A 15,116-nucleotide genomic window follows, 5' to 3' on the forward strand; every position below is an offset into this window, starting at 1 on the left:
AAAGGAATATGGCAGAAACACAAAAAATCGCCGATATAACTTAATTAACCTATGAATTTTAAATGTCATTAGTGTCAAACTATCATAAATGTCAATATTGACATTTATGATAGTTTGACACTAATGACATTTAAAATTCATAGGTTAATTAAGTTATATCGGCGATTTTTTGTGTTTCTGCCATATTCCTTTAATTTTTATATTGTTTTCACACAATTTTGAAAAAATCGGAAAACTTTGAATTATCCACGTCCGTCTGTCTGTCTGTCTGTCAGTGAACACAACTCCCCCGTCATTATACCAGGTAGAACGACAAATAAGGTGTCAAATTAAAGCTTATAATCCAAGGATGGCACTAGAGGTGATACATTTGACCTAGGCTGTCTGTCCGTCGACCGCGAATATAACTCCTCCGTCTTAACGAATATATCACTTGTACTATTCCGGTGACTTTAAAACAGTACCTCTAGTCGCATTTCTAAAACCGGAAGTCCTAGGTCTTTCTCACATTTAGCACCATCCTTAGATTATAAGCTTTCATGCGACACCTCATTTTTCATTCTACCTGGTATAGTGACGGAGGAGTTATATTCGCGGTCGACGGACAGACAGCCTAGGTCAAATGAATCACCTCTAGTGCCATCCTTGGATTATAAGCTTTAATTTGACACCTTATTTGTCGTTCTACCTGGTATAATGACGGGGGAGATGTGTTCACTGACAGACAGACAGACAGACGGACGTGGACAATTCAAAGTTTTCAGATTTTTTCAAAATTGTGTGAAAACAATATAAAAATTAAAGGAATATGGCAGAAACACAAAAAATCGCCGATATAACTTAATTAACCTATGAATTTTAAATGTCATTAGTGTCAAACTATCATAAATGTCAATATTGACATAATAATTAATGACATTTATAATTTAGTGAAGTAAACTTGTAACTTTTCTGTGATTGGACCAATTAAAAAAATCATTACGGCGCGGTAAATTTGAATTACTCTTACTTAGGTCCAGTTTCACCAAAAACAAATAAATCAATGAATAGCATTCGTCGAATAAAATTTATTAGACGTTTATATTTATATTTTGTTTCAATATAATTTTGATAATTTAAAGTTAAACTGGCAAATTTACTTTCTTATAAATATTTACAGCGAGATTAACTTACCAATTTATTCGAAGAGTAAGTATTTATTTAATAAATAAGCAAAATAATTCTTATTTGACGTTAGTAAAATGGAGAAATGTCAGTTTATTGGTCGACTAACTTTATTCGTAGAATAAACTACTATTTGTCGTTGGTGAAACCGGCCTATACTATTTAAAAAACGAGGTATAGTTGTATGTAAGAAGTTAAAATTATTCTATTAATAACAGAGGAGTCATATTCGCGGACGGACAGACAGACGGACAGACAGTCATGAAACCGGAAGTATATACTTGCGAAGGCGCGTCGAATAATATATCACTTGCACTATTCCGGTGACTTTAAAACAGTACCTCTAGTCGCATTTCTAAAACCGAAAGTCCTAGGTATTTCTCGCATTTAGAGTTTGTTTATTATATTGTTTGTTTAAGGACACAGTGAACAGTCCTTTATGTCAGGCAGGTATATTACAAAGTTGTAAAAATAATTCTTACCATTTACATTCTACGCTTGTGATGCAATATCACAGTGTTGGTGATAGTAGCAAATTCACCTGTAATATTATTTTACTTTATTTATATTTTGTAACACTCATATTTAAATAAAAACAGTTAATTTATATTCTTTTAATTACACATACTTATTATTTAATTTCTCATACAAAAGTAAAAAACTTCGATTTGTATAATAGTATAAAAAGTTTATTAATAGTTATTTATGATATAAGTGTTAAAAGTACACGTTTAAGGCACGCATATGAAAGTTTGCAAAATGAGCGAAGCGAGTTCTGCAATTCACATGAGTGCCTTAAAAATGTACTTTTTCTACGACCGTAATAACATGCTCATTATTAGCTATTTTTTCATAGATAATATCACCCATTACTGTACCCGTGAGTAATAATTCATTACTCACGGGCTGAAGTTAGATTCAAGTGGCAAGTTTTAATATTAATCGTAACTAAACTGCAAATAAAATTACCTAAACTTGTTTATTTAATACAATAATTATTGTAATTTATATCAATAATTAACTTCGAAAAATTTTTAAAGGAATTTTAATTGTAACAATGTCAGTAGGTATATTTTTTACGTTTATATCTTGTTCACTAAAAATTTTGACGTTTATCATTTATTTTAGTGAGAGTGACTTAGCGTATTTTGTTTATGTTAATTGGATTTATAACTAATATATTGTGTTTATTTTGCAAGTTATATTGTGTTAAATATGTTATAACATATTTATGTAAATATACATTATAACTATATATTATGAAATAGATCCACCGACAACAAGCATTTCCTATTTATTAGATTCACTGACCGCAGGTACAAATTTAATTAAGCTTATAATTTTTCGGAAACGAATAAAACTTGAATTGACTATTTCTAGTTGTATTTTTACAAATAAATAAGAATTTGGTAATAGTAGGCAACCAAGCCACGTACTAGATGTAAATAAAATTTAGGTATTTTTGTGAATTATTATAATTTAAATCTCCAGTAGTTGATAATTATATTTTTTACTAATTAAAATAAAAAAAGGTCGTAGAAAAAGTATAGTATTCTACTCGCATGTAATGGCTATTACTCACTCTGATGAATTACGACACTCGCCCACGGCTCGTGTCGCAAACTTCATCATCGTGAGTAATAGCCATCATTACATACTCGTTGAATAATATACTATTTTAACACGCATATCATACAATATTTTTTCTACAAACGTAATTACAGGACAATATTTACAAAAACTTTTACTTGAACTTGACTGACATTCCATTTTTATATTTTTTTGACATTACATCAAAATTGCCTATACGGTCAATACGAACTGCAGTGCCTTAAAATTTTTAAAGCACTAGTGCCTTAAAATAGCATTTTTAACGCTCGTATGGAGTGCTAAAAATTGCATTTTTAACACGGTTGTAGAAAAAAACTATTAAATGTCATCCAAATGAATTGCAAAACGTTTTCGATCTAGATCAGATCATCTTCAGTGCCTAGAACGAAGTATTTCCACGTTAGATTTAATGCCAAATGTTAAAATTGTGACTGTTAAAGAATATTGAGAACTTTGAGCATTAATAATAATCTATTAACGTCGACTTGGAGTCGCTATATTTCTTATAATATTGCTATGTAAATCATATCTCAATGTTGCCACTTTTAATAGTACTAGTTTCATCTAGGAAGCAGAAAGTAAGTATTTGCCACAACACTCACAATTTTAACCTTGTGCTTTAAATCTAACTTGCAAATACTTCGTTCTAGTCACTGAAGTTGATTTGATCTAGATCGAAAACGTTTTGCAATCCATTTACAAATCGAAGTTTTTTACTTCTGTGCGAGTTTTTAACTATGGTATACAGCCGGCTACCGGAATTTTCCCATTGATTTTGTATTATTGAATTCATTTAATATTTACAATAATTTATATTACTTACACTAAAACATCCGCGGCATTTACCAGATGTCGCCGCGGCATCCATGCCATCATAATATTTCGTTGTGGACCGATACTGGCAGCCCGAATTTGAGTGGTTCAGAGATAATTAAATATACACTCTCTGATGAGACCCTAAGAAGGGTTCAAACTAGTTAGGGTGCTTTTGGCGCTCTCTGAACTAACTAAAATAAGACGGCTCTTATTTCGCTTCAAAACGAAATAATTATTTATTATTTTTATTAATTTTACTCCTAATCTGAGTATCTTTGTTGGAATTCTACTGTTCAAACTAATCTTTTCGTTGGAATTTTACCGTGCTCGACAGGCGGGAAGTGAGATGCAACCTGATAGATCTCCCTTGGCCTTCTTAGCTCCAGCAATTCGTTGGCTTGCAAACTTTTATAGAAACCACGAATGGTGTAACCAGATGATTAGTTCTAATAAAGTTTTTTTTTAAATTGTTGATATTAAAAGTAAAACTCTTATTATTCTTTTAATTATAGAGTAATTTCCACATAATATTAACATATTTCTCAAATTGGGCAATGTATTGCCATTATTTTATTATATTACGAATGTGTGTGCCAAATATCTCGAGATACTCGAGAAAATATTCCAAATTGAAGCTGAAATCGCGCGCTGATGCTGCCTCTTAAGTAAAAAAATGATAGCATAGCAATTATTAGGCAATATTACTTCTATATAGATATAAATATAAAAATACGGTCGCAAAACGGTATGAGTTGCAAAATGGAAACTATAAAGTTATAGTTTAATAACACACATCTGAGAAACCATTTTTTTTTAAATTTTTTATGGCAGAATAAGAAGCAGAAGCTCTTCAATCCTAAGTTAAATATTGTGTTTATATGGATATGTTTATGATGGGTTTATTTGGATATTGTGTTTATATGGGATTATGCCACGATTTATTGTAATGACAGTTACATTTTTAACTAAAAAACTTATCAAAAATGAATAACCATTTTCAATTTCGTTGCAACACGAAAATACAGCCGCACTATATTCTAGTTAAATCAGAGAGTGCAGCAAGCACCTCTACCGGTTTCGAAACTTATTAGCCTCTCATCAGGAGGCACATATGCTGATTACTCTGACCCAACCAGGACAAACCCCGCCGTGCAGTTACGGATTGCAACGAACGAAATGCAGGGTTTGTCCAGGTTGGATCAGAGAGAGCAGCATAATATGTGCCTCCTGATGAGAGACTAATAAGTTTCGAAACCGGTAGAGGTGCTTGTTTCACTCTCTGATTTAACTAAAATATAGTGCTGCTGTAGTTTCGTGTTGCAACGAAATTAAAATGGTTATTCATTTTTTATTTACATGTTTACTCTGATTGGAGTACGAAGGGAACCATTCTCGTTGGAACTTTACCGCGCTGAGCACATGGGACGTGAATTATAAATTGTAAAATTCCCTCGTCTTCTTTAGTCTCAGCATCCGTTATGGCTTGGAAATTTTAAAAGCCTCGGAGGTGTAACCAGAGAAGGTTCCCATTTTTTTCAATCTGATGGGATGTAGAGTAATATTTTTGGTATTGTTTTATGTGCTATTAGATTGAAAACTTAGTATTTTTTTAAAAAAATTATGTTTCGATTCCCACTCCGGAAATCGTTTTCAAAAAAAGATTATTTGGAGTTGTCTTAAAAAGAGTAGGTATATAACCGCCGAAGTTGTTGAATAGGTTATGACTTTACAAAATTGAAGATTGACTTACTTGGCCGCGGTGTAGTAGGCAACAGCCATGCTTGGCTAAAAAGGTCTATGGGTGCATTTTTTGCCCTATGGAACATCAAATTCTGATTATTCTGTGTGTTTCTGCATTATTTCCATGTGCTTTATTTGATTGTGTGAGTGTGAATGTTCATATATTGTAATGTGTTTGTGTATTGTGTATTGTGTATGATTGTAGAAAATGTGTCTCAGATTTTCTTATCTGCTATCATTGTTATATTCTTGTTGTTTACTTCGTCTTTTAGTATTGGCAACCAAAGCCTAATGTTTTCTGCAGATGGGCATTAATATGCTAGTCAGTTTTGATACCAAAAGCCTTTTCGCCAATGTTCCAATGAAGGAAAATTTAAAAATAATTTAAGAGATTAGAGAGGGATCAGAATATTGCCGGTCCGAAGCAATAATGACGTATGCTTCCTTTCATGAGAATTTTTCAGTGCGTCACAAATGATAGAAAAAAAGGTAAGTCCGTGATAATATACATTTCAGTGATATGACATTTTAGTTAAATCTGACAGTTGTCACATTTTATTTGCAATTTGGCATAAAATCAAATCAATTGTATTTATTGCATTTATATAACGGTATTTTCTTTGATTTGTATAGTCTTATAAATTGTACTCTCTACCACAGTGTGGTGATCGCTGATGTGAATTTCAGCCAGCTAAAGTCTTCAGGGAGACTTTATCCAGGAGTTTCTATCGCTACTGGTCAAAAAGCGGTAAAATATATAATATATATTTTGAGATATTATCTCAAATGTTCCGGTATGTTTTTGGGTTTATTTAAATTTCAATGAACAGTACAACATAAAAACTTATAATTTATTCTATTTTTAAACCATCAAATCTCACTAGGACCTTTATTTTCAATTATTTACTAACTAACTATATGTATCACATTAAAACATTGTATTTTCGTTTGTAAATTGTACCTACTCCTAGTATATTTGTGAAAATTGTAATAAATAATTTAGTAGAATTTGTTTTTGCTCATTACATCTCTTTCCATCTCTTTCCAGTTTAACTTCAAAGGGTAGTTGGTTTAGGATGAAACAACATAAATTTTTTATTAGGAAAGTTTAGTTAATCTATATATTTGTTAATTTGCTGAAAAGTAAGACTGGCGCCCTCCATTTTAGTTATTTCAGGATCTCTGTCTGTTTTTATTTATCTAATTTCTGTTTTATTCTTCCAAATCTTCTTCTTTCACTCCCAAATTATTTCAGAAAGAAATATGTTTTAATTTTATTCCTTATTCTGGCCCTCGAATCCCACATTATTTTTAGTCTCTTGTTTCTCGAGCTATTTAGCCGGTGCTCTATCCCATTCTTCTTCCTTCCTTCTTCTCTATTCTATACTTTTTGAAGTTATAATTCTTTAGGCGCGATTGAGAGTAAAATTTCATAATACTGCGCGCATGCGCACACAGACACTATGGCGTTTAGTTGCTAAATCTTTGTAGTTATGTATAAATATAATATGAGTGCAAGAAAAGGTGTGAAAATAATATATTAGTGTTGTTAGTAAATATATTTAGGTGGTATTATAATTTTTGTGTCTTTGGATTTGTCTTCCTCAGGAGTAAGATGAGTATTATTAAAACATTTTATTTTATATTTATTACACTTCACCTTGTCTGCTTGTTACCGTGAATTGTCATTAGGTACATCCGAACCGATACAGACACAGTCTTCGTGGCGTATTTGGTATAGCAATCGGCCAGAGATCGAGAGGTCTTGAGTTCGAATCCAGTGCAATCCTATACTTTTTTTTATTTTTTTGAAAGCGGTAAGCACCACTGGCGAAGCGTCCATGTAACCACTGTTACCATTGGTAACAGTTAAAAATCTTGCAAATAAATATGTATTTTATGACGATGAATAATTCCATTTATTATTTTATTTTATTTTTACCAATAGAAATATATTATTATATTATGTGTTAATAGCACCTAATTCAGTAAATAGCCAGACACACGAAAATATTGGCGAGTTTATGTGACTCAGTTGCACTTTATTATATTCTGTTACCAGTCTCATTTGTGGTGACAATGAATGGTTATCTCGCTGTCGCTCGAGCGGCTCAGGACCGGCTAGTACTGAAAATTTTGAAGGAGCGATGGGCGTAAGCGCGCTGTGTATATCAGTACGGCTGTTACCAGATTTAAATTTGCTAACAGTACCTATAATAAAAAGTGTGCATGCAGTTCACCATGGATGAGTGTCGCTGCGTAATCGATCAACTACTTGAAAAGTAATTCTGATTGAAAAATATAATGAGATTATTGAAAATGAAAGACCTATTTTAAACAATTTAAAAAAAGAATTTAAAAAATTAGCTCGATATTTTAAATTTAGTTGGTACAGTGAAAATCCTTGGTTATGTGGTTGCAAGAAAAATAGACTGTATTGTTGGCCATGCCTTATGGTTTTTACAGAAAAATGGGTGGACCAGGTTCACGATTTAAATAGTTTTAGAGTTTTAAAAAAGAGACATGAAATTTCTCCGTTACCTACATGTAAGATGTATACCCAATTTGATTCAGTTTGGCAAAACAAGAATCAAAAGTTCTCTTAACCAAGCATTTAAAGCAAATATTGCTAAACATATAATGAGTTTGTTAAAAAAATAGATAGGTACTCGTATATCCTTAGCTCACTTATAATAGATATGTACCGTATGTTTTTTGGCCGAACAAGAATTAGCGTTTCGTGGTCATTTTGAGGGCGACGGCTCTGACATTCGAGGCAATTACAGGGAATTGTTGACATCAATTGCCAAAAAAGATCAAAAATTTTGCCAACATCTAGAAACATCAACTGTTTTTTCGAGAGTTTCAAGTGATATACAAAACGATATTATTGAAGCTATATGTATATACATTTAGCCTTATCTTCATTTTTTTAAATAAGATTTTTTGCATCTGGTTTTGGTAACACTTTAGAAAAAGTCACGCGTCGCCACTGGTAAGCTCAAAATTAGTTTGGTGTTTAAAACAAAATGTTTAAAGTATATTTATTTTTAAGAAATCATATAATAGAAGTATAACTTCTTACGTGTGTACAAAGTACACACACACACACACATTCTTTTTTCACTTTCTTTCAAATTGCATACTAACTTCGACTATCTTTCCTTTCCAAGGCCGAGTTTAGCGTTGAACTGGATATAAGAAATTCGACCTTAGGCAGGACTTTTTGGTAAAGAGATTGATGTTGGCATGACCCAAGATAGAAACGTAATGGAGAAATGTAATTAAGGATAGCTCTAAAGGCAAAAATAGTGAATATGACAAGTTAAAATCATTCATCATTTTTGTTTCAAAATGTCTTGAGAGCGATTTCAGAATTAGAAATCGAAGCGTCAAAACAAATATAAATAAATGTAATTCTCATGACAATCAATAATATTGTAGTTTATACCAAATAATATTTATATTAAACATGCCACAAGGAAATTATGTCATAATATACAGGGTGTCCCGAAAAGATTGGTCATAAATTGTACCACAGATTCTGGGCTCAAAAATAGGTTGATTGAACCTCACTTACCTATACATATACAATAGTGCACACAAAAAAGTACAGCCTTTTGAAGTTACAAAATTAAAATAGATTTTTTTTTCATATATCGAGAACACTTAGAGATTTTTTATTGAAAATGGACATGTGGCATTCTTATGGCAGGAACATCTAAAAAAAAAACAACAGTGAAATTTGTACACTTCATAAAAATTTTATGGGGTTTCGTTTCCTTATTAATCCCCCACCCCCGAAACTTTTGTGTGTTTGAATTAAGTTATTATTGTGGTACCATTAGTTAAACACACTGTTTTTAAACCTTTTTTGCCTCTTAATAGTTTTTCGATAAATTAGTTTTTATTTTTTTATCGAGATGCGGCTTCTTTTTTAATAAGTTTACATAACATTTTTATGGGGTTTTGTTCCTTTAAACTCTCCAAATGTTTGTGTACGTTCCAATTAAACTATTATTGCGGTACCATTAGTTAAACACAGTGTTTTTAAAACTTTTTTGCCTCTTAGTATTTGTTTGATAAGGCACCTTTTATCGAGATGTGGCTTCTTGTTTAATATGGTTCAAAATCAAAATATACCTAAAAATGTAAATTATAGATTACCAGGTCTCTATAATAGTACTTAACCATATACAAAAATATGTGGTGGATTTGACAAATATTCAAAAATCTCGATTAAAACTGGCTTTTCGAGAAGAAAGTAAAAAAGTTTTTAAAACACAAGGTATTTAATAGGGACATGCAAAAAAATTTTGGGGGTTTAAGGGAACAAAAATCCCCATAAAATTTTTATGGGGTGCACAAATTTCACTATAATTTTCATTTAAGATGTTCCAGCCATCAGAATGCCACATGTTCATTTTCAATAAAAAATATCTAATAGTTTTCGATATATTGGAAAAATTTATTTTCATTTTGTAACTTCAAAGGGCAACTTTTTTTATGTGCACATTCGTTCTAAGGTAAGTTAGGTTCAATCAACCTAATTTTGACCTCAGAATCCGTGGTATAATTTATGACCAATCTTTCCGGGACACCCTGTATATATTCGTTTTAAGAAAATTGTTGTTATAAACAATTAAAAAACATTTAAAAACTTTAAAGCGTCGGCAGCGTGGCCGAGCGGTCTAAGGCGCTGGTTTTAGGCACCAGTCCGAAAGGGCGTGGGTTCGAATCCCACCGCTGTCAAAACTTTTTAATAAATAAATAATTAAAAGGGACAATCTCAGTAGTTGGCGGTATTATGTTAAAACACAATGAAGTAAAAAAACTTATAATATGAAAATGTATAATGTATGGTATCTTTTATTAAAAAAATTTAAAATTGATACAAATGGATTAAAATTCTTTAGGACGTTTTCGGTTTCGGTTCAGTTGGAATATCCCGATATGTCCAGCACTAGTGCGGGAAAATTTACTTTTTCAACACTGAAAAAATGTAGAAAAAATGAAAAAACTTTTTACATGTTAGTTGTATCGTATTAGTTGATATATAAAATAAGCCACAGGGTAAGCCCTTAGATTGTAAGCATTTGTTGTTTACTAATTAAAATCAGAAAAAAACTGATAATTGGTCATTTCTGACCAGATCGCAGTAGTACAAACACCGCACAGGTGTTAAAAAATTATTTTTTTCTTTCTTTTATATAGAAAATTTCTTTTTGAATGCAAGTCTGACCTATAGCTAAAATAACTAATTTGGGTAAGAAATTTAATGAGTTTCTTTGGTACAATATTGATTCCATTTCTTAATGTGAATCTGTAACGTACAAGGATAATTATTTTGCTAACTCCGAAGTACAAACTCAACATTATATGTTGATCCGCAAGTCGGAACAAAAAATAATTCGAACGAATTAACCGTCCAGTGTCGCCATTTCCATCTCACTCTTTCTCGACGTTTATTTACTTTTAATTAAATGTTATCTACTTTATCGCCAACCTGAAATTGCAATGGAAAGCACGTTCAAACCCAACGACAATGATGGTGAAAACATATATGGGAGGAACGGAAGAAAGAATAACGTTAACATCAATTAGAGAAATATCAACAGAGATAAAAGAGAATATAAATTCTGCAGGATATAATCTCATAACAAGAGAACTATTAAAAATCTACCAAGGAAAGCCATAGTTAAGACACACTTAATAAATGCTAAATAATAAGATTGAGATATATTATATTCCCACACCCTGAAAAGTAGCCGAAGTTATTATGATCGCAAAACCAGATAAACCTCCTAACGAAGTGACATCTTATCGACCAAAAATGAATGTGATGTCAAAACTATTTGAAAAGTTCTACAGAAAAGATTAAATCCAATAACAGAAAGAAAAAATCTGATACCGAATCATCAACTTGCTTTCAGAAATAAACATTCCACTGTAGATCAAGTTCAGAGAATAACAAATTTAATAGAAAAAATTTTAGAAGGAAAGAAAGTAAGCTCTACAATCTTCTTGGACGTAGCACAGTCGTTTGATAAAGTCTGCCATAAGGGTTTAAAGTTTAAACTGTAAACTAAGAACGTTGATGCCTGAACAGTATTCGAAAATCTTACAATAATACATTGCGAATAGGTATTTTATAATAAAGTAAGAAGAAATGTACCCCGATTTAAGGGAGATCAAAGCTGACGTGACACAAGGGAGCGTATTAGGTTCGATTCTGTACCTATTGTACACGTGTGATATTCCAAAGCTAGAACACAACACTATGGCCACCCTCGCGGATGATATACATAGATATACTAGCGATAGGAGACACTAGTGAATAAGCGACTGATAAGCTGCAACTATCAATAAATACAATACATATATGGACCAGAAAATGATAAGTTTACCGATAAAAATAGCAAATTTCCCAGTTGGAATAAATGATACCCAAGTTCCTTATGCAAAAGCAGTAACATACTTGGGCATCATCCTAGGCGAGAAAGAAAATTTTGACATGGAAATTCCATGTCAAAATGAAAATAGGTGAACTTAATATTAAATATAAGAAATTGTATTAGCTGACTGAAGGAAATTCAGCATTATCCATTTACAATTAATGATCCATTTACAAGCAAGTACTGAGGCCAGATGAGTACATGAGTGCCAACTATGGGGCTGTACCAAAGTAATCTACACATTATCCAGAGATTTCAAAACAAAGTGCTGAGGAACACTGTTGATGCTCTTTGGTATATCCATAACAGCAATCTCCACCAGGCCCCTGATATGGAAACTGTAACCGACGTAACCAAGAGAAGAGCTGCAAGTCATGAGCAGAGGATGCATAGTGATGTAAATGTCGAGACAATCCAGCTCCTTACCCACAATGAAGTAAAGAGAAGACTCATAAGGACAAAACCATTTGAGCTAGTGTAAATGTGTAACAGTTTGATGTAAAAATCAGAGCAAAGGTGCTGTGATGTTATTACATGTTAGTTGTAGCGCAGTAGTTGATAGATAAAATAAGCCATAAGGTAAGCCCTTAGCCCTTAGACTCATAAGTATTTGTTGTTTACTAATTTAAATCAGAAAAGAACTGATAATTGGTCACTGTGACCAGATCACAGTAGTACAAATACCGCACAGTAGTACAAACACCACAGAGGTGTTAGAAAATTTCTTTTTGAATGCAAGTCTGACCTTTAGCTAAAATAACTAATTTGGGTAAGAAATTTAATGAGTTTCTTTGGTACAATATTGATTCCATTTCTTAATGTGAATCTGTAACGTACAAGGATAATTATTTTGCTAATTCCGAAGCACAAACTCGTACAACGTATGTTGATTCGCAAGTCGGAACAAAAAATAATTCGAACGAATTAACCGTCCAGTGTCGCCATTTCCGTCTCACTCTTTCTCGACGTTTATTTACTTTTAATTAAATTTTATCTACTTTATCGCCAACCTGAAATTGCTTTCATTTATTTTACAATCCTTTGGAAGAAAAAGCTATAAATATTAGGCCCAATGTGACGTTATCTAATCAGGGCAGATGTTGAAATTTTTACTTTTCCATTATCAAATTAAATGGCGTTTGCTCTCAAAAATTTAAAAAGGCTTTTAACAATGGCGGCATTTCTAATAAATTTTTCAGTTAGGATGTTTCGCTGAGCAAAAAGTGGAAACGTTATTGATGGTTGCACTTTACTAGCAATTTCGAGATATAAATAAATTGCATGTTGAAAGCATTTACTAACGGAACACACATATTTAATAGCAATAAACACTCAATTGGCGACCAGAGCCCGCATGAGGTCTTTTAAGATAACTATGCATGAGATAGTCTGGTGTGCACATTAACCAAATTTCTTTTGCCAAAGAACAAGCACCAATAAAAAATTTAATGAATACGGTAGTCAATGAGAGTAAAAACAGGATAATACATCCGAATTCTATTAGGCTATTGATTATGTTCAAAATAAGAGAGCTAAAAGGAACTACAACGTTAACGGGGTTTTATTGTTTAATATAGTCAATGGACCCCTAAATGTGAAAAAACCGTGGAGTGCTACCATTTAAATTTGTGCGTTTTTGAGAAAGGGGTGAATTAGTTTCTAGGCACAGGGTACATTAGGTCTATGCACTTTTGGTACAAACACGTCTACAGAAAAACTGTTCCAGGTTAAAGGACATCGCACACATCTTATGGAAAATATAATGTCACTCAAATTCAATAAAATTTATACGAATAGATTTGTTTTAAATTAACGGTCAAATCTTATCACTGCGCCAACTCCATATTTTCAATAATACGAGCAGAAATTGATACAAATAAATCTGAAATCAAATGGATACGTACATAAGTTAGAGAGAGAAAAAATATTTTATAATACCCAAATTGTCGGTACTCCATAAATCAGCGGATTAGTTTCACTAATCCTCTTAGGCCCAGCGGGTTTAAGCTCTTTAGAATAGCACCCAGAGCAATACTGACACTTTTACTGAATAAAAAATTTGATTTCGATAAACTTTAATTGCAATTTACGCCGTAATTAATCATAATTAATAGTTGGCGCAATGATAAGATTTGACCGTTAATTTAAAACGAATCTATTCGTATAAATTTTATTGAATTTGAGTGACATTATATTTTCCATAAGATGTGTGCGATGTCCTTTACTATCGAAATATTACATTTGTAAGTCATAAATATGTTTTTTACAAAAATATATTAAAATAAAGCAAAAAAAAACACGAAAGAAAACAATTCTTTTTTATGCCCCATAACTTTTTTCCGCGTGGATATAGGTATAGGCATTGTTTTACAGAAAAAAAAGAACTATCCTTCTTTTTTAAAATGGCGTTTGGTAGAAGTCTTTAGGATTTACAATTTCCAAAATATGATTTTTCAAATTTGGCCACTGACAGTATTTTTCGGTCACTTTCCCTATTATTTCGCAAACATTGTTCTGTAACTTTTTTCTACGTAGTTTTGGTATATGCAATGGTACAGTTAGTAAGAAGAGAAGTCAGTTGGTTTTAAAATGGTCTATTATAGAAGGTTGTATGACTATTTTTATAGACCAGGGCATTTAGCACTAAAAACAGCCGAATAAATAAATTTTTAAATACAGCACCTAGAGACTTCCATTTTTTGCATTATATTCAGGATGACGTCAGAAAAAAAGTTGACTATTCAAAAATGGGTGGAAATGCATAATTGCACTGTAAAGTGCATAATATGCATCCAAAATTGCATAAATATAAAAATATAGTCAAAATCAATATGCTAAGGAACAAAATTTATTATTTGGGGGATTTTTGGGGTCACTGAATACGATTACGCCATCAGAACTGATCCCCAGATCACCTGGTGCCCAAGGTCACGGCAACAGACGTCATCTTCTTGAGTTTCGATGGTTTCCGGCATTAAATGGATGCAAAGGGATTACTCACGGGTTTTAGGGGTCGCTATATACTATATACGAATATGATATCAGAATTGACCTCCGGAGAACCTGGTGCCCAGGTTCGCTACTAGGGCTCGTCATCTTCTGGAGTTTCGAGAGATTTCGGCACTAAATTGATGTAACTGGACTACTCGAGGGGGTTTTGAGGTGGTTAAACACGAAGATGCCATCAGGACAGACCTTAGGATCACTTGCCAACGCCACTGTAAGGGACGTCATCTTCTGGAATTTCGAGGGATTTCGGTATCAAATTGATACAAACGGATTACTTACGGGTTTTTGAGGTCGCTAAACACGAACATGACATCAGAACAA

General features: G+C 32.4%; 1 non-coding gene across 1 annotated transcript; it reads left to right on the forward strand.

Moving 5' to 3' along the window:
- Positions 1-10,003: 10,003 nt before the first annotated feature.
- Positions 10,004-10,083, forward strand: Trnal-uag (transfer RNA leucine (anticodon UAG)). Its single transcript has one exon. It is a non-coding gene; the product is annotated as a tRNA-Leu (tRNA).
- Positions 10,084-15,116: the final 5,033 nt, after the last annotated feature.

This window comes from Diabrotica virgifera, chromosome 8 (assembly GCF_917563875.1).
Source record: "Diabrotica virgifera virgifera chromosome 8, PGI_DIABVI_V3a".
In the NCBI taxonomy this organism is placed as follows: Eukaryota; Metazoa; Arthropoda; class Insecta; order Coleoptera; family Chrysomelidae; genus Diabrotica; species Diabrotica virgifera.